General features: G+C 40.6%; 3 pseudogenes; all 3 read right to left on the bottom strand.

Moving 5' to 3' along the window:
• Positions 1 to 6,086: 6,086 nt before the first annotated feature.
• Positions 6,087 to 19,439, bottom strand: LOC124962829 (STAM-binding protein-like; annotated as a pseudogene).
• Positions 10,356 to 12,153, bottom strand: LOC124963476 (centromere protein I-like; annotated as a pseudogene).
• On the bottom strand, positions 16,158 to 17,236 carry LOC124963422 (probable mitochondrial glutathione transporter SLC25A39; annotated as a pseudogene).
• Positions 19,440 to 20,206: the final 767 nt, after the last annotated feature.

Raw genomic sequence — 20,206 nt, 5'->3', positions numbered from 1 at the left:
GTTCTGTTGTCTTTGATCTGTTTTCAAGATGGGGAGATGGGAAGAAGGACTTATTACCAGAAAGATGAATAAGTTAGTAGCAGAAAGACAGATGAATAAGTTAGTAGCAGAAAGCAAAGCAGAGGGAAGGGACATGCTGTGTCAGCAGGGACTGTGGTTTTCCAGAAGCCTTTATTCTGTGCATGGAGACAAGGCTAACATACAGTTTGGCTAACAAAGAATGTATCTCCTAGGTGGAAAGACTATCTCCCAGTTGGACCGGATGCCTGAGACTTGATTCTTTGCTTTCAAAGTCCCTTTGCAAAAGGTAAGCAAAAGTTAATTCAGTATTCTTGCAGAAGTCTAAATTCACCCTGTGGAAGACTGGGGTATTTTTCCTTTTTCTTTTTTGAAATTGATATGGAATTTTAATAGACATATATATTTATATATCTATTTTTTAACACTACATGAAATATATAAAATAAAAATTGTTGGGGTTGGGAGTTTAACTCATTTGGTAGAGTAATTGCCTCAAAAGCATAAGGTCCTTGGTTCAATCCCAGTACCACCAAAAAAAAAAATTATTCACTACAAGTTTTTAAATAACTTTCTTTAATGTGTACAGCATAAATATAGGTTCCTTTTTGAGGTAGAGGTTAAAAGCCCCACTATCTGGCTTCTAGGTGGGAACCTGCAGGCAAGGTGTGCTCTCAGGTTTCTGCCTGGGCCACATAGCTAGCAGGAAGTTGGGTGGTTATATCCCGCAGAGGAACACCACAGACTGCAGAGGGATGGTGTTATCAAGCTGGGACTTTGTGTGGTGGGGAGCTTCCTTGCTTGGAGATGTTCTTTTGGGATGCAGCTGCTCATAAGCATGCTACAGGTGGCCTTTGTAGAGTGGACATTGTCTCTGCCATCTTCACTCATCTGACTGATTTTTACACATGTGCAAGCAATGGAACCCTTATTTGTGGCTGTCTCTGGGACTTAGGAGTCACAACTCAGGCATCCATATGATCCACAGTATCACACAGCCAGGGCTGGGTGTGGGGAAGTAGAGCATTGATATTCAGGCAGCTTGACTTCATTGCTTCTGTGCCTGCCCACTCTATTAGACCACCTTCCTTGAAATGGAAAATATCTAAAAACAAACAAAAATGACCCAACACCTGACATTGGTGGCTCAAACTCTGCCAGATCCCTAGCATGCCACAATGAAATTGTGATGCCAAACATTCATTTTTTTCAATGTAAAAGTAGTTTTATTTACACATAAACCTTTTTTAAATTATTTTTTAGTCATAGATGGACACAATATTTTCATTTTATTTACTTATTATTTATGTGTTTGGGAGTGTTGAAACCAGTGCCTCACTCATGCTAGTCAAGTGCTCTACCACTGAGCCACATACCCAGCCCTGCACATAGATATTAAGAATTAATCTTGTTTTAAATCATGCTGTTTGTTGGGATTGGTGAACTTTTTGTGTTTGTCTTGATCATGGTGACCTCTAGTCAGAGTACATTTATTGAGACCACAGGGGTATCATAGTACTAGAAGGGACCCGACTGCATCCACTGTATTGTGACAGCTTGGATTTGTGTACTTCAAAAATTTCAAGGTAAATTTACTTCTTAGCTCTCAGAGCCATGCCATGGAAAGCTTATTCTATCCAGGGATATGATTTATGAAATTACAGTGATTTCGGTTGCATCTGATAAATTCCCACCTGCTGCCCAAGATGCACAGCTTTTGCAACTTGCTACTAAGTGCCAGATCTGCCTGGTGGCTTGTGTGCTTATGCCTGTGATCCTTTGTGCCATTGCTTCATACAACATTGTATTTAGAAGCATGGCCATGTGTAGCCAGGCTGGAAAATGGAGAAAGTCCTTCAGTCTCTCTCCTTTGAATCTGTCTCACATATATGGTATTCAACTAAATAATTACTTCCCAAAATAATATTAAGTATCAGCTTCCCTGTTTTTTATGGTGTCTTGGTGACCATCTTTTCCTGCCCTCCTCCAGGAACCAGCCTACCTCTGCTGAGGTGGGTGTTGTAGATTTCATTTTCCCTGCTCTGCACCAAAGAAGGCAGTACCTAACTGAATCTATAGAACTGAGGATTCTCCGTGAGGTTCTATGCGGTAAATTCTCACTGCTATCTGCTTAGAAGTCTGTATGTTCTAGTTAACTACCAGCCAATAGTACTGTAACTTTGTATTGAAAATTGTTTCCCACCAATATTTTTTTAAATTTGGGCTACTATTTTTAATAGAGGCCATGAATATATGAACAAATTATTTGAACACTGGTTTTCAACCCTGTCACACTCTAACATTTTCCTTTTGTAGCAAATGCTTCTTAATGTATCCTTTGCTCCCCATAAATATTTGTAGATGAATATAATTTACTTCAAACCATACTTTCAAAGAAGTTATTATAATGCCTTAACTATGAATAATACACTAAATTTATAATTAAGTCATATATATTTCAGTATCTAAATTAATGAACATTAGCACACTAGAAGATATAAGGAAAGAGGTGTTTATTACTGTGAATGCAAGATCTACAAATATACATTGTAACCTTGGTTGTATTTCCAAAACAGTGAAAAACTTCAATAGATTTCCAAACAAAACGAAATACGGTCTTCACTTTGTTGATCAGGTGATTATTGTCCTGAGACATTCAATGGACATTATAATTGTCCAAAAATACTTTATTTGTGAATCAGAGTTAGGATCCAAAACTTAGGTAAAGAGCAGGTTTTTTTACGCAACTATATTAACGTCGACTAGTATGTTCATGAGTCATTTAGTATGTGGAACTCAAGTAACACATCCATTTATATATTCAGTGAGCCTTTATCTAAGGAGTGAGCGTCTTTCTTCCTTCAGATGAGTGGAAGAGAGTTTATAATTTAGTTTCTAGAAGAGTAGAAACCCTCCTTGCATCTTACAGTTTTTGGTGTCTTCAGATTTGAATAAATGTATAACCAGATTTTAGCACACATTGTCTCTCTATTTCATTTTCTCTGACAGAGTTTTGAAGCCAAACTTGCTCCAGAAGAACCCTTTTTCCACTGGATCTTTTTAAGCAAATTCAAGAACAAAATGAAGAGCTTGGATTGATTATTGATTTAACGAATACTCAGCACTATTAGATGTCAGATGTAAATTGAACCTTTAACTGAAGGAAACTTTTTTTTTCTTCTTACAACCAAGGATTGAACTTGAACTGAAGTGCACTCAACCACTGAGCCACATCCCCAGTCATATTATGTATTGTTTTTTAGTGGACAGGGTCTCACTGAGTTGCTTGGTGCCTTTCTGTTGGTGAAGTTGACTTTGAACTTGCCATACTCCTGTCTCAGCCTGCCAAGCTGCTGGGATTGCAGTTGCGCACCATTCTCCATTATGATGTTAAAATAATTCATAGTAATTCAGTAACGATTTCATAATTTTCATCTTACGCTCATGTGAAGCCTGGCCTTCTTCCATGGATAATAACAATTTTAAAAGGAAACCAAATGGTTTCCTGAATTACATGCATTTAATTGCTCTCTCATAATGAGATTGTAGAAATGAACAGTTTGGTCACGATTGCTATTGTTTATACCCAGTCTTTCATCTTCAACAAAAACTCAATAACCTATAAAAAGTAATTCCCTTTTCTTCCTCCAGCCCCTGGTAACCGCTAATCTACTTTTTGTCTCTCTAACTTTTCTTATTCTTGGTGCCTCATAGAAAAGGAATAATAATCTTTGTCCTTCTGTGTCTAGCCCATTTCACTAATTATGTTTTCAAGATTCATCCATTTTGGGGCATGTTTCAGAATCTTACTCCTTTTCATGGCTAAATATTTTATTGTGTGCATGTGCCATGTTTTGTTTATCCTTCATCTATTCATAGGTGGTGGGAGTTTCTTGGGCTATAGGGAATATTGCTGCTATAAACATTGTTATACAGATGTTTCTCTTTTGGTGTTTTGCTGTTGGGGATTGAACCCACAGGAACTTTACCATTCGGCCTTATCCACAGCCCTTTTTAATTTTTATTTTGAGACAAGGTGTCACTGAGTTGCTTAGGGTCTTACTAAAGGTAGCCTTAAGCATGTGATACTCCTGCCTCAGCCTCCCGAGTCACTGGGAGTACATCATGTGCCACCCTGCTGTACTGCTGTATAAATATTTGTTTGAATCCTTGCTTTCATTTTTTCTACATGTCTGACTATGTGTAGAATTACTGGGTCACATGGTCTTTGACCTACTGAGAAACTGCTGTACTTTTGCAGTGTCATCTTCATGTTTTTAAGCTGTTGTCCTGAATGTCACACAGATACAGAGAGACATAATACTTACAGGTGTTTATTAAACCCACTAATGTCTTCAGCTTTAATGTTTATCAACTGATGAATGTCTTGTTTCATCTGTACCCCTACCTGTGTCACCCCATTCTGTAGTATTTCACAGCAAGGCTCAGATGTGATATAATTTTATTTCTACCACTTTGGTGAGTGTATTTTAAATGTATGGACTTTTATTTTTTATATCAGTTCTCAAATGGCATGTATCCCATCAGTGCTCAAACTTGCTATTGACTCCTAAATGCCATAAAATATTGTCACGTTGCAATTAGTTGTTAAGGCTCTTATGTCTTATTTAATCCACAGATTCCCTTTCATGTCTCTCTAACTGTGCCTCTCTAACTGTCCTCCAACTGTGCCTTGAAATTTATGTATTAATCAGGTAGTGTCTGTGGTATGTAGATTTTGACAACTGCATCCCCATGTGTTGTTAATATTTTTTCTAGTCCTTTACTGTCTGCAAACTGGTACTTGGATCTAGCTTGTTCATATTCAGACTTGTTGTCTCTGTCTTTTTTTTTTTGTGGCAAAACTGTTTCAGAAGTGACATTGTATTTCTTCTCCGAGGAAGCTTATCAATGAGTGGTTATCTCTTTCTATGATGTTATCAGTTCTTGATGATTGGTCCATCACTTCTTTTGAGACATCAAAAAATAGAAAGGTCAATAATTCTTTCTTCCTTTATTATCTGTGGATTTTTCTATAAGGACAATTTTCCCCTTATCAACTGGAGGCCCAGTTGGGTAGGCATGATTCTTTCCTTTTGTTTAAATTTGCACAATGAGTTGAAATAGTAGGATTTTGTTTAATTACTTTACTTTTTATATCATTATGAACTCCATGCCCTTTTTTTTGTTACCGAGGTACAAGTTGAAGCCATGTCTTTGGGTGTTTGGAGCTCCTCAATTTGGTGCCTGAGACATTTCAAAACAAATTTTGGAATCTTTGTTCACTATTTTTGCTATTTGTATAAAAATGTTCCAGGATCATCTTGTTCATTTTGAGCCCCAGCCCGAATCAATGTGCTTAGATTCCTTTTAGTGGGAATGATACTTAGAGACTACCATCTGAGTGCTAGAGATATGCATTGCTACCAGGCTGAAAATGTTCCTAGGCTTTTTCTGTGAAATTATGTTTGTGGGTGTTTATAATGTAATAACTTGGGTTTATGCTGATACTTTCCAATTAACTCCTGAGCTATAGGCTTTTCACTTACCCTCTATCTGAGCAAAATTCCAGGTCAAGTATACTTAATTAACCTCTCTTTGGTGCTTTTTTCCTTTGCATTCAAACCTCTTGCCAAAGGATAGGCATAGCAGTTGACCCAATAAAGAACAAAAGTAACATTTCATTACCCAGCTACTGTATTAGGTACTTCCTGCAAATTACTTTTGTGCACGTGTTGCTGGGGATTGAATTCAGGGTCTTATGCATGCTAACCCTACTTCCTTTAACCCTTGCAGTATGCCTATAAATATGTTTTATTATTATCCTCACTTTACTGATCAGAAAGATGAGGTCCAGGTAGGGAAGTAGCCTCAAAAACATAGAGTGAATCAGTGGTATAGCTCACATTCAAATCTGTTTCCATCTCACACTGCTTCCCATGTCTGTCCTTATTACAGAGATCTGGAAAGACAAGTGACAAGGCAGATATTCCATGTGGGCCAGGCAGAACAGTGCACCTCATCAGCTATGACTGTCCTCCTTGCCTGAAGTACAGCTCTAATTTCTTTTACACTAGATGTATATACAAAACAGGTGGATCCTTGCTGTGTGGATCAGATCCTTTCTGGCAACATGAAGAAATCTCCTCTTGTCCATGGTCAGTTAATGTAAAGAATCCAGTTCTCAAATAAGAAGAGGCAGATTCAGAGGCAAGCAAAGGTGTTCCTCAGCCTCTCTCTCTCTCTCACACTCACACAGGACCAGGCATGCATTCTCACACACAGTACAACTAAGTGCATTTTAAGACAGCTTCTATAGTATGCTGGTTTACAAGTCTCTTATCTATTGAGTAAGCACAGTTACAGAATGATTCATCAGTGCAACCACATTGGTTTTTCTGGGAGAACTCATAGTAAATAACAGTATTTGGAATGAAAAAGAGCTAACAATGACATCATGAGTTTGATTTGAACTTCTGTTCGTCTGTGTGTGTGGTAGCAGGGATGGTACTCGTGGCTTCACACACGCATGGAAGTGCTTTTCCACTGAGCTCCACCCGCTTAGCACAGATTTGAAATTCTCTAACCCAACATTGAACTCTTGGAATTCCCTTTTCTTCAAATCAAATACTCTAAATTTCTGGTGGACTTTTTAAAATTTATTTTTATTTTAATTTTTTGATACTGGGAATGGAGCCCAGGGCACTTCACTATAGACCTACATACCCAGCCCTGGTTTTTTGTTTGTTTGTTTGTTTTGTGTTTGTTTTGTCTTTTTGAGATAGGGTCAGTCTCACTAAGTTGCTGAGGATCTATCCTCCTGTTGTAGCCTCCCAAGATGCTAGGATTTCAGACATGGGTCACTGCACCTGGCTTCTCTTAGAAAAGCAACAAAACTTTTGCTTATATATCTTTTAAAACAAGCATCATAGGTTTACCAGAATATGGGGCTTTCAAGAAGCATTTTAGAAAGAAGCCAGTTAATGCTACAATCTCTATATTTTCTAAAGAACCAGTCTCAAGTATAAAGACCTTTTGCTCTGAGACTTTCTTTGCTCCGTCCTCCCTATAACACCTAGAACCAAGTCCTGTGTACTCACTCCTGAAACTTGGGGGAGCAGACACTAGTTATTGACTGTGGTAGCATCATCTGGTAGGAACAGTGAGTGCGTAGGTCAACACTGGAGAGAAAGGAGATCTGTGTGGAATGAGTCTGAGAAGAGAAAGGAGCCAGAGAACTCTTGGTGAGCAGGGACAGTCATGTGTGGTGCACGAAGAAAGGTATGGCCATGTTGGAACGTCTCAACGCTGATACCAAAATTCTTTTCAAGTAAAAGGTATTTACAACTTGAGGGGTACACTTGAAGTTCACAAAAAGGAAGGATATTTCTTTCCAACATTGTAAACAAAAATGCAATACAAGTATGGGAAGAAACCCATAATTTCTTTTGAGTTGTTGTTAAAAGATTTCGTGTGCAACATGGTGACTACATAGTTCACTTTCTTTTTTCTTCCTCTTATTTTTGAGGAACTGTATTTTTTGTTTGACTTAAAACATTTTCATTGATATATAATTATACATATTTATAGTGTACAGTGTGCTATTTCAATACATATATATGTATGATGTAAAACAGGATCATTGGCATATTACATGTCAAATATATATAATTTTTTTCTTTTAGACAGTATTCAATTTTGTGGGATTTTTTCTTTTTTAATGAGAATATCTGTGCACTTTTTATTGTAGATGGCCCTTTATTTTATTTATTTCTATGCAGTGCAGAGAATTGAATCCACTGCCTCACACTTGTGCTCCACAAGTGCTCTATCACTGAGCCTTAGTCCCAGAAGTTAGGATCCATTTTGAAATGTACAGTTCATTGTTGTCAAACAGAGTTACCCTAAAGTGCTATCAGACATTACTATTTTCCCCCCAGCTGCACCTTTATACCTATAAATTATCGTCTTCAAACTCAGTTCCCCAACTCACCAGATCAAATATTTGAGCTTCTTCTCATTTATGAGAACAAATGGAAATATTCCCACCTTTCTGAAACCCTCTTGTTACCTGGCTTCCAGCATAGCAATCTCCTCATTTTAGTACATTTCCAGTACATTTGTAAGTTTCTCAGTCTTTTGTTATTCCTGTTCTTTGTAATGTTGGAAGAACCCAGGGCTCGGTTCTCTTCCATTTTCTCTTTTCCAGATCCATAAAGTGATTTCATCCAATGCCATGGTTATTCCCTGATAACTCCCAGATTAAATTTCAAGCCCTAAATTATACCCTGAAATCCAGTTGTCTATTCAGCATCTCCCCGACGTGGACAAAATAGAAGTTGATTTCATGCTTTTCCAAACCCTTTTCCTCCAGTATGCCTCATCTCTATCTTAGAATTCACCTAGTTCAGGTAAACAAGCGTCTAGGACTCATCCTTGACTCCTCTCTTTCTTCCTCCTAATATCCAACTGATGAGTAAATCCTAACTTCTCCAACTTCAAAATAGAGACTGAATCCAACATCTAAACACTTCTCTATCATCTGTGAGACTGGCCTAAGACTCTTTCCTGGAATATTGTAAGAATCTAAGTATTCTCTGCATTGGCCCTCAATTCTTTTTAGTCTAACCTTCACACTGTATCCTTGTATTTCATACAGGTAAGCCAAATTATGCCATCTTTTCTCAGTCTCCCTAATGGTCCATACCAGGCTAAATGAACCTTTCATAAAGTAGTCTCTGCCTTTTGTCCCTAGTTCTTCCCACTGTTTACTCTTCATCATGTGGTAACCTCACCAGCCTCTGTTGTCCCTTAAATATGCCACATAGATAAACATTATAGGGCCTTTTGACTTGCCTTTGCCCCTGTGCAGAATGCTCTTTCCTAGTCAAATGGCTCGTATGCTTATGAGGTTCTCTGCTTATATCACCTCTTCAGACAGTCCTTCCCTAACCACCTTATAAATAATAGCAACCACCTCCCCATTCTATCCCTAATGCCTGCTTTTTCTTCTTAGCACCTGACATTATATATTGCTTACATTGTTATTATCTTTATTCTTCATTGGAACATAAATTCCTAAAAGAAGGTTCTTTGCATGGGATGCAGCTATATAACCAGCACACCAAAGAATACCTGCCCCACAATAAGGAACTCAATACATATTAATTCACTCTATGAATACATGAATAAGATTTCTACTGTTCGATTATTATTTTTGTTTTAATGAACAGAAAAATACTGGGAATGTACATATAATATAAAGCTGCTCCCCCGCCCTTTTGGCTGCAGTCATCTCCCTGCCTCCCAACTTCTTGTCAGTCTGTGAACATCCTACCTAGCTATTGGTTCATCAGTCAGCTTGCAAGTATCCTTGTCCATTATTGGTCCCCTGTTAGCCCAGTGGAATTCAACTGCTTAAGGATAACTCCCCCGCCATCTTTTTTCTTACTTTCTCTCTCCTACTCACTTTTCTTTCTCTCTCCTCCTTGCTTTTCACATTCTCTGTTGCATATGTCCTTTCCCTTTTCCTCTCATTTTCTCTCTTACCCTGCAGGGAGACACTCTGTTTGCTTAATAAACCCTCTTACGTGAGTTCCCGTGTCCGGAGTGGTTTCTGGGTTCTTACAATACCCTTCAATGCAAGGATAAATTCAATTTCATTCCTCTAAAATGATATGAATTAAATTAAGAGTAGCAGGGAGAAAAAATTCATATTTCTTAACATTATTTTTTAGTTGTTGATGGACATTATTCATTTATTTATTTGCCCTGCATAAAATTGATCTCAGTGCCTTACACATGCTAGGCAAGCTCTCTATGACTAATCTACAACCCCAGCCCTCCAAAATTTATATTTTCAACATCTTAGTTTAGTTAATAGGAAATTCATAAAAAGCTTAAGAATTCCTTCTCAAAGTAAATTTGCAGTTAGTTTACATAGACCTGAACATTTAAAAATTATGTATATACATACACATATACACACAAATAAAATAGTTTAATGAAACCGTATCAGTATGAACAGAAATGTCTTGATTCCCCCCCATCCTTCTCCTTCCTTCCCTCAACAAATTCTTACCAGTGACAGCCCAGGAGGCCATCAGCTACTCAGGGCCCTTACACTCATATGTCTTGTATCCTATTAAGTTGGTACTGCTGCTCTTGTTCACATAAGAAAAAATGTCAATATCCACAGAGGTTTCACCGAGACAGCAGAGTATGCAAAAGTATGCCTGTGGATTAACTAGCATTATATATTACCTACTCTCGTCGGTCAGTGCAGCTCATGGTTTATAAGAATGTGAAAACTCCCAGCACAAAGCAGATGTCTCTCTTCAGGTATAATTTGGTGGAGGGCAGAGCAGGATGAAGAGGTCCTTTTTCACCAGTAAGCTAAAAATTTAAATGATGAAAGATAGTTGGCTACACCAAGGCCCTCCTGAGCCACCAACAGGAGGCCCTTCTGAATACTCCTTGAATGCAGTCTGCTACTGAAATGAATACGGAAACAAAAGTTGAGCTACTTGGCCTCTCTACCCTTGAGGAAGGAACTTAGTCTGATGTGTTCACTTTGTATGTCAACATTCATTTAATATTTATTGTGGTGGTTTTGCTCTCTGATAAAGGGCCAGCTCTGACCATGGGACAGAAGAATGATGAATATTACTTCCTATGAAATGTTTCACACCTCGTAACAACCTCTGAGAATAAATACTCCAAATACCAGTTCCATTTCTTCCCCCGAGTAGAGCTCATGTTTATTGTCCGTCCTACTGGGCTTTCCTGCAGGCAAAAGGAAGAGTATACCTAAATAGAGAAGGGTAGTAGACTAAACTTAGCCTGTTTTTGTACTCCACTACTCCACCTCTTTCTCAGATTTGGAGGTCAATCTATGTTCCTTTCTCAAAGGGTTTGTATGTCCACAGGCAAACAACTGGTTGTCAATTAGTGACAAATTTATTGATGTGTCTTGCTGCTGAAATTGAACTCTGATTTTGCCTTTTGTACCAAGTCTCTTTTCTTGCTAGCATGAAATTTTTACATTACCTGTGCATACTATATCAGAGCTGGTTCCGTTTACTGGTATCCATACAGAAGAGTGCAGAAGAGAACATCCCAGGAACAAATAATAGTCTTAGTGAAAGGTTATAATTTACATATGTGTCACATCCCACTCATACAAATCCAACCTGAACTGCAACAAGAAAGTACTATTACTCTCCAATCACAGTGCAGTAGTACACAACCATCCTTCATAGTGAATCAGTTTAGACACAGAGTTCATGGATCCACCCAAGATTGTCTCCAGAGGACTGCTTGCCAGAGGTTTCCTGCCAGTGTCCACAGAAAGCCCCAGCAGCCAATTTTGCAGCACCTCTTTCAGACTCTGAAGAACACTACACTTGAAAGACGTGGTTGATGTAAAGAAGAGCTGTGCTAGATGGTCAGAAAGAATAGGCTTCACCTCTGAGAAATGACAAAAGAAACCCAGCTCACAAGCTGAAGGAATTGTGACCAACAACAGAGGCCATCCAGGAGAGGAAGGCGCTCAGACTGGAATGCTTCACAGGAGTAAAACCCCTTGTGGAGGAAGCACTGTGCCCTGATGATAGTGTCCAGGAAGTTGGTAAAGTCTTATCGATGTTCAATATTATTCCTGTTTTACCCAATACAGTCTTCTTGTAATGTCTGACTGAACTAGTAACAGAGCCTCAGTGACATTGACTCATCTCTGTCACAGTTAACATAGTAAAGTAGCAGAGATTTGTTCAGCACTGAGCCCAACTTAGAAGGCAGCTCTAAGCAATGGATGTTTTGTAAGAGTGGAGGGAAGTTTTGAAGCTGTTCCAGTGGAAGTGATCTATTGTGACTGAGACAGAAAGACTCGTCTGTTTTTTTTCCACATTAGTGTAGCTACCAGAATGTAGTAGAGGTGTAACTGAGTGAGAATTCCATTTTCTGTTTAGTGGATGGACATTAGCTGGACCTACCACTACTGCCAGAGGTTCTGGAAAACTTTGCCATTTTCTTAGTACAAGAACTCAAGTATACTAGGAACTGTATCCAAAGGAGAGGAAAACAATAAATAACCTATGTACAATCTGTTGAAAACAAGAAACAAGCAGTGTTCATAACAAACAGAGATGAGATGAACCCTCAGACAGCTGAGATTTGCTTACATGAATCCCGCCCAGGTTGATGAGACCCTGCTGATCCTGTATGAGGAAAAGTTCTATATCTGTGTTGCAATAATCATACCAGCACTTTGCTTGGAGATGAGACTGTGGATAATGGTAAATTCATTCCTCATCTGCAAAGAAGAAAACAGATTGTCACTCATTGCACTCAGATTGTCATTGTGCACTCCTACAACCTTACTGTGGAAAGTCCAATATCTATACAAGCAACATTACTTCCCACCACAGCATGAGTCTCTTCTGTGTTCCCAGAATCCCTCACCTCAGTGAGGGATTGTCTACTAATGTGCATTACTGGGTGCTGGTCATAACCAGAGATGCTGTGACCATCCCTTAACCTTCCTCTGATGCCCAGCTTGGGTAAACGCCGCAGTCCTGTTGCATTGTATTCGTGGTTCCTGAAAATCTCCAAGTGGAGTAGCATTTCCCTTCCTTTGCTCATGTCTAAAGCAGTTTTCCTCTCACTGTTAAGTCCTTCATTAAACTCTGGCTACGTCTGTTCCACTTCATTCATGGATTCATCCAGCAGTTAGTAATGGGTTCTCTAAGTGCCTGCATTCAGTGCTCTTTCCTTCCTCAAAATTCCTAGTGCTTATGTCATACATAGACTCAGAACGCTATGTATCTTTATTGCATATTTCCCATCTCCAACTTGATTGGACTCTTTTTGTGAACATAAACTATTTGTATTACAAATATTTTATATTTCTAGGTCCTACCACAGAGTAGGTACTCAGAACATGGTGGTATAGGTAATGGCTAGCTCTTCCTACTATGTTTAGTTTCTAACTATAATAATAATCAGTTCAATTCAAGGGAATCTGAAAAGCAACCAAATACAGAGTCTAAAGATCTAAAGGGATTATACTCCACAGTCCATGTTGCATCTGTGGAGGATTTCATGCAAAAAGAAACTGACCCTGAACATCTTCTCTGAGAGTTATGGGAGGTCAAGAAATGGAAGTCTCACTTCAGGAACGAGTTTGAGTTTTTTGTTCTTTTTCTTTCTTTCTTTCTTTCTTTCTTTTCTCTTCTTTTCTTTTTTACCAGTATCTCAAAGAAATTCTACTCCCTGAGCAGTGTTGGCACTGGCTAACTGAAGAAACTGAGGACAGAGTCTCCTGGGCACCACCACATGGTGCAGTCTGTCAATTGTAGGAACTGTAATGGTGAAGGGAAAAGTCTGAGACCATGAGGCTGAATCATTCCAAGCAGAGTTCACAGCTTCTAGCATTGGGAGAGCAATCCTAAGTCACTGGAATCCCCCCAACTTCAGACACTGAGTGAGCATCTCATTCTAATGACATCAAAAAACTGTCATAAAATCTCTTCTCCAGCCTGTGGCCACAGCTGATTTGGAGATGTTACGGTCAATTTTATGTGTCAGCTTGACTGCATTAAGGAATACATACATGGTAAAGAGTTATTTCTGGGTGTGACTTTCAGAGGTTTTCTGAAGGAAACTGATGTGTGGTTCTCCAGACTGAGTGGGGAAGATCTGCTGTCAATATGAGTGGCAGCATGCAAACAGTGGGAGCCCAGACAGAATCACAACAAAGGCAGAGTAGAGGCACTCTTCTATTCCTGTCTTTGGAAATCAGGACTGGATTTCTAGACTTTGGACTCTAAGACTTGCACCAGTGGCTCCTGGATTCTAAGGTCTTTGGACTGAAGCTGAGAATTATGCCATGAGCTGCCCTGGTTCTGAAGATTTTGGATGTGAACAGAGTCACATGACCAGCATTCCAGGGTGTTCATCTAGCAAAAATATTTTGTGGAACTTCTCAGCCTCCTTATTCATATAAGCCAATTCCCCTAAGAACTGTGGGGCCATGTGGTCTCTACCTAGGTTTCAAAGTATGTTTCAGACAGTCTGAGGGTCTGTTCAGAGACGTGTCATAGGAGCAGAGCTACCAAAGAGAGGCCCCTTTGGGGCAGTGCCTTGGCATTGGAGGAGTGGGGCAGTGCTTCAAGACCCAGAACCAGAGAGCCATCAGTCCATGATTCCATTCTGAACAATTTGGGCATACTCATGAGAGCTCTGGGTGAACTGAGTTCAGCAGAAAATTTAGAAATGGGCTTATGATGTCTTGGGGCAGGGGGGGGGGGGGTCCAACATATGTCCTAGTGTGCCCAGAATGCAGGACATGGAATCAAAAGAGATTGTTCTCCAACATTAAGACTTAATGTTGTTTTCCCATTCTTGGTTTGCATGGTGCCCAAACTGACCTTGAACTTGGGAATCCTCCCACCTCAGCCTGCCTTGTAGTGGCATCATAGGCATGGAATACCAAGCCTGCTCCAATCACTTGGTTCTTCATTTATTTCTCCCTTTTGGAATGGGACTGCATGTCCTACACCGGTTCCATCATTATATTTTGGAAGCATATAACTTATTCATTTCCAGTTCCCAGCTGGAGAAGGATGAATTGTGCCTTGGGTCTCATCTGTATGTGATTTATACGAAACTTTGAAGTTTGAGTTCATGTTCTCGATACTTCAAGAAAAGAGTAGGCTTTACTTATTAAATATCAGACAAGGGTAAACTACTCCTTTTCAAAACATTTCTAAGATATTTAGAAATTCTCTGCCACAGTCTAAATAGGATGATTAAAAAATAACCTCCCCTTTCAACTGTTCATCTCTGTTTGAACTCATAAGAATGTTAGAGTATGACTTTCATGGAGGCTTAAAATAATATAGTCTTCATAATGGAAAATGACTTAGGTAGTCATTTCCTTCTGAGTTGAGTCTTGAGAAGAATGTTTAAATCCCAAGCACAACCCCCTAAAATAACAGAAGTCTGGTCTCTCTAAAAATGCATTAACAAATTCTAAAACTGCTTCAGGATGTTAAGGACGGACGCAGTTCCTAAACACCAAGGAGAAACCCTCTGAGAAAGCCAGCAAGCTAAGCTTAGGAAGCAAATTCACAATCATATTTTAATGAAAAAAAGTTAAAAAGCACATTATTTTCTGTATGTTCTACAGCAAGGTCTGAACTGCCAGAGAGGTGACAAAGTCAGTCCATGGGATGCACTGTGAATCAGCAGTCTGATGATGACATCTACAGATGAGGAATTAATGTTTGACACACTCCTTTCCTTTTAATTCTGTAAATTTGCCAATTAAATGTATAGCAAGTAGACACTGTGTTCAGCCTACAGGGAACACAAATGTGAATCAGACTCGAACAAGACTCAGGTCCTCACTTACAGGAAGTGAAAATCAAGTTATTGACAAATAACTACATAATCTGATAAATGATCTAACTTGTATTGCAGATCAATCTGATTGAAGGGAGAGGAAGTGGAAAGGCTTCCAGAAAAGCAGGGAAGGCAGAAACAGAATCTATGTAGAAGGCAAAAGTTAGCAAACATCATTGGATAAGGCAGTGGAGGGAATGTTCTGGGAACTTGACAGATCAATTACCCTGAACTAAGAATATGTAGGAAGGAACAGTAGTGGGAGATAAGGCTGCCTGGTAAATGGGGATGGGTGTCAAAATCTCAGACCTCACAGCCCAGCCCACCTTCCCTTCTTACTTGTAAATGGATTTCCATCAAAGCTGACTTTTTTTTTTAATTTTTAGAGCGTGCAGAGGGCAGGGAGAGTAAGCTGAGCCCAGGGGTTCCTGGCTCCTGGGGGCCCAGCTACAGACAAACACAAAGGGAACACAAGAGGCAGGCAATTATCAGATTTGGTCTTGAACTTGGGGGGTGGGAAAGGGATGATCTTAGAAAGGGGGAGCAACAGGAAGCAAGCTGGGTCTAAGGAAGGCCTGGATGACCCAGGGTTGGGGGACAGCACTACCTGGGGCTCTTGGTTGGAGAAGAGGGAAAGGTGGCCCCTTCCCTGAGTGCTGAGGAAAAGGCACCTGACTCCATCTCCTCTTGCCCCGCATCCACAGAAGAGCTAAGAGTCCATTTCCTGGCCCCATTTAATGGCCCTGAGGCTTTTCCTGGTTGAGCCTCTGGAAGAAGCTTTTGCCAAACTCGTAAGGTGCTGATCATGGTAGCACAGGAGGGGGCAGCCTTGACGATCCTCTGTTGAAAACCTGCAAAGAGTCCCTTGGTACCTGATTCAGCCCGTATTCTCCGAAGCATCAGCCAGGTGGAGTGAACTGGTGGGGGCTTCACTCTCTCAGCCTCTACTGCTTCCCTCGCAACCTGGTGCTGCATCTTCACCACATCAAAGGGTAGAGTCAAGATGGTAGCCACCGTCCCTGAGATGCTGCCAGCTGCGAAGCTAATGCCCACAGACGTCTGGTCCTTTGGTCTGGGCCTATTCAGTCATCTCTTCACCAGCTCATACTTGAACCAGTACAGAGCTGAGAAGGGTACATCTCGAACTGCTGTGGGGCCTCCGCCCAGCCACAGTGAGCGCCAGCTGCCCTGAGTCGCTGCAGCCCGGCCACAGGTGCTTAGCTCATGGTATGATACATCCTGACCCTCCAGCTTTGTCCGCACAAGTTCCAGGGGACCGATCACTGTCGCAGTGCCCAAGTGAGCCAGTGCACCAGCAACCATGGGTGCGTAGAGGTCAGAAGTCAGGACTTGCCCACAGAGGAAGGCCTTGAGGTGGTCATAGGGAGTGAAGAAGATGTTGGTAGCTGGCACAGTCATCACCAGGGTGGCTGGGAGGCCACTCCACAGGATGCTGGTGCCCTCATGCCTCACAATCTTCACAAAAGTATTCAGACTGCCAGTGAAGTGGGTAGGATCATGAAACCATGTGGTACAGTGGGTACCATTTGAACATTTGTACAGGGGCTCCAGGACAACATTGCAGTATGGGAGGCACTTCCCTGTGGATTGGAGAGAGGAGTGCGATCTGCTGTAGGAGAGGTTCCAGAGTCTGGAGGGACTCTGGCTCACTGCCTACTGAGGTGCACTGAGACTGCAAGCGGACCTCCAACACATCCAGGGGTGTCGTGAAGAGGGAGGTGACCACAGCCACAGCCCCTGAGGCCATCATTTGTTGGAGAGGGCTAATTCCCCCAAGGTCCTGGTCAGTCATCTTGTTCCAATCCTGGCTCTAAACTGGTGCTCCTATGTAGTGGCCAGGGGCCCAGTGGGCCCATAGCAGCTCTGCAGCCAGTGCAGGGTGCCCACGCACTCACCCGCTTCACACAAGGAGAGCTGGGAAACTCCAAAGGCGATTTTAAGTGACTACTTGAAAGTCAATTCCTGCCTTCCACAAATTCCTCTAATGATCAAGATATACTCATCGTTTAACCCCATTCCTATTTTCTTGATTGCCATTATTGGTGACAGGAGGTAAGACTGCCGGTAGTTTTGATGGTTGAACTGAGTTCACATGAGGTTCACCTTCACCAAGTGCCTTAAGAATCAGGAATGCTTTCAGGGCAAGTAGTAGCCTGTTCTTTCTTTTTCTTTTTTAAAATTCAGTCATTGAATTGCACCATGGATTCTGTACATTTTAGGATTATTTTCACAAAAAGTCAATGGTGGTCTCTTATTCACTGAACATTTTCAATCTCTGGATGACCTTAAAAGCTGAGGGTTTGACCTTCAGGGATACTACCAGCTTTTCAGGAAACTGACCTGGCTTCAGGTAAATTGTATGTTTTAAATAAAGGCCTCAAACAAGGTAGCCAGTGTGACAGGACACACTATGGCAGTCCTTATCCAAGGGGTTCTGTTATCAAAGGCTGGTAAGTGGGATCACAGGCACTCCAAGGCTGAGTCCCCCAGAATGATACTGTGGAGGCAAAAATGGGAGGAGAACAGCAAACAGACTCACTACTTTCAGAGCTGCTCAGTGCTCCAGGTTGCAAGGACCTGTCCACCACTGTTGGCCTAGCTGGCCTTGCTGTTGTGTTACCGTTTGAAGGCTGTGTGGATGACACAGGTGAGGTGGGGAACACGTCAAAGGAGTATTTTTCCAAGTCAGGCATCAGTGGCCTCCTAGGCCAGGGTCCACCTTTTCAAATTCCTGTACAATTTTCAGTCACACTTTTTCTAGTTCCTGGTTCTGGATCATTTCCTTAAAGGCATGGAACTCTTCCTGTTCCAACTACTGCTCCTTCTCATGTGCTGTCCCTCTGTCTTTCATGTTCTAGCTCTTGCTGGATAGTTATGTTCCCAGCAAATCCCTCCACTTCCTTCTTCTGCAAAGGGAGAGAAACATTTGGGCCAACACTTCACACATCAGAAGAAAGGCTTCCCGGGGAAAGAGATTTTCAAAACATTTTTCTGTGCTAGTTTGATTTTCCAACACATGATCCATGCTTCCCTTGCTACCAATATACTGATGAGATGCAGTCCCCACACCTATCTACCCAGCCACCATACACCTATTTTCAAACACAGTTAAAGTCCCAGTACTTTCAGCTTTATGTATAACCAAATGTGAATGAATTTATTAACACATTACATAACAGGATCTAGTCATTGGTTTAGTAATACTATACCATGATTCTGAAGTAGAGATAAATGTAGATGGTATTTTGGGATACCAGAACAATTTTAATATTGCATGAAAATATCTTCATAGCTATTGGTGACAAAGTTAGAAATATTTTGAACATGGATTTTGTTTAAGCCTACATTCAACATGGAAAAAACTGCTAAATGTCAGTTGGTGGATAGTAATAGTAAGAACCATTTTCCTCATTCAACTTCATGGTCCCCTGAATTCTATCCATGAATCCCTCAGAGTTTCCTGGACCCTGGGCTATGAATCTCTTCACTAGAAGGTCTCAGCTGTTCTCATGGCTTCAGAACCATTTTCACTTTGAGGTCACTCTTATTTATATTTTCAGCCCAGATCTCTCCTCTGAGTTCATTCAGACTGGTACATTCAACCTCCTATTGACATTTCTACTTGAACATCTCATATGCATCCCAAGTTTAACAAGTCAAAAAGTTAAAAAAAAAAAAAAAACAATTTAGGGGCACTTCCACTGAATTACATCTCCATTTTATTTATAAATTCTTTTTTATTGATAAATACTATTTATATATTTCAGACACAGGATCTCAGTAAGTTTTCCTGACTGGCTTTGAACTTATAATCCTGCTGCTTCAGCCTCCTGAGTAGCTAGGATTACAAGTGACTGAGCTCCTCAACCCCTTTTTGACACATACTGGGGAAATGGACTACCATGTTGCTCAAGACAAAAATCTGAGGTCAACCATGATAGCATCTTTTTTTTCCAGACTATAAGTCACTAGAGTCCTCTGGACTCTACCTCCATTCAGCAAATCCATCTGTCTCTCCCCGTGGTGCCATGTTTTACTACTCCAAACCACTAGCCTTCTGCTGAGTTGCTGAAAGTGTTTCCAGCTGGTTTTCCTGCCTTCTCTGAGCAACTCTCTACCATTTACCACGTAACAGCCAAGAGTCATATTTTAAAAATACAAGTTTAGGTCATACCCTCGATATTCCCCAGGTTTTTTCCCAAGTATATGTACTCTTTAATGCATTCCTTCATTTGCATTAAACAATATAATATTTATCAATTTCTATACAGTTTTGGGCAGAACACAAAGACATTATTGAACAAGAGACTAAGTTAATACAATATATGCTGCTTCTCAGGAAGAGGCCAGGTGGCAAACATATTGGAGAACCAGGACACAAGCCACCACGGATCACAGAATTTCACAATATAATCCACTGTTGTAAAAGCCACAAAAATGAGCCATGGATGAAGACCCCAAATAAAAGTGTCCAGAGAGCAAGATTTGGAGATGATCTGTGGAGACAGATGAAAGAGCCACAGCCAAGTGCCACTGTGGCAAAAACTGGTGGTGGCTTCTGACCACCTGTCCTCATTTTTAGACAGCATTTAGGAGAATGGCAGGTGCACACTTCAAGAATCAGCCAAAAGCCTTATTCAGGAATGGAGTCATAGTTCTAATGGCCTACTTTCCTGGTGCAAAATAAACCACTGAACAAAGATAGAGATTGGGTTTATATAAGTTCTTTTGAGGGGTGCTCTAGTAAGCATAACAATGTTCT

The sequence above is a fragment of the Sciurus carolinensis genome, chromosome 13 (genome assembly GCF_902686445.1).
Source record: "Sciurus carolinensis chromosome 13, mSciCar1.2, whole genome shotgun sequence".
NCBI classification, from domain to species: domain Eukaryota; kingdom Metazoa; phylum Chordata; class Mammalia; order Rodentia; family Sciuridae; genus Sciurus; species Sciurus carolinensis.
This window is presented reverse-complemented; position numbering and strand designations above follow the sequence as displayed.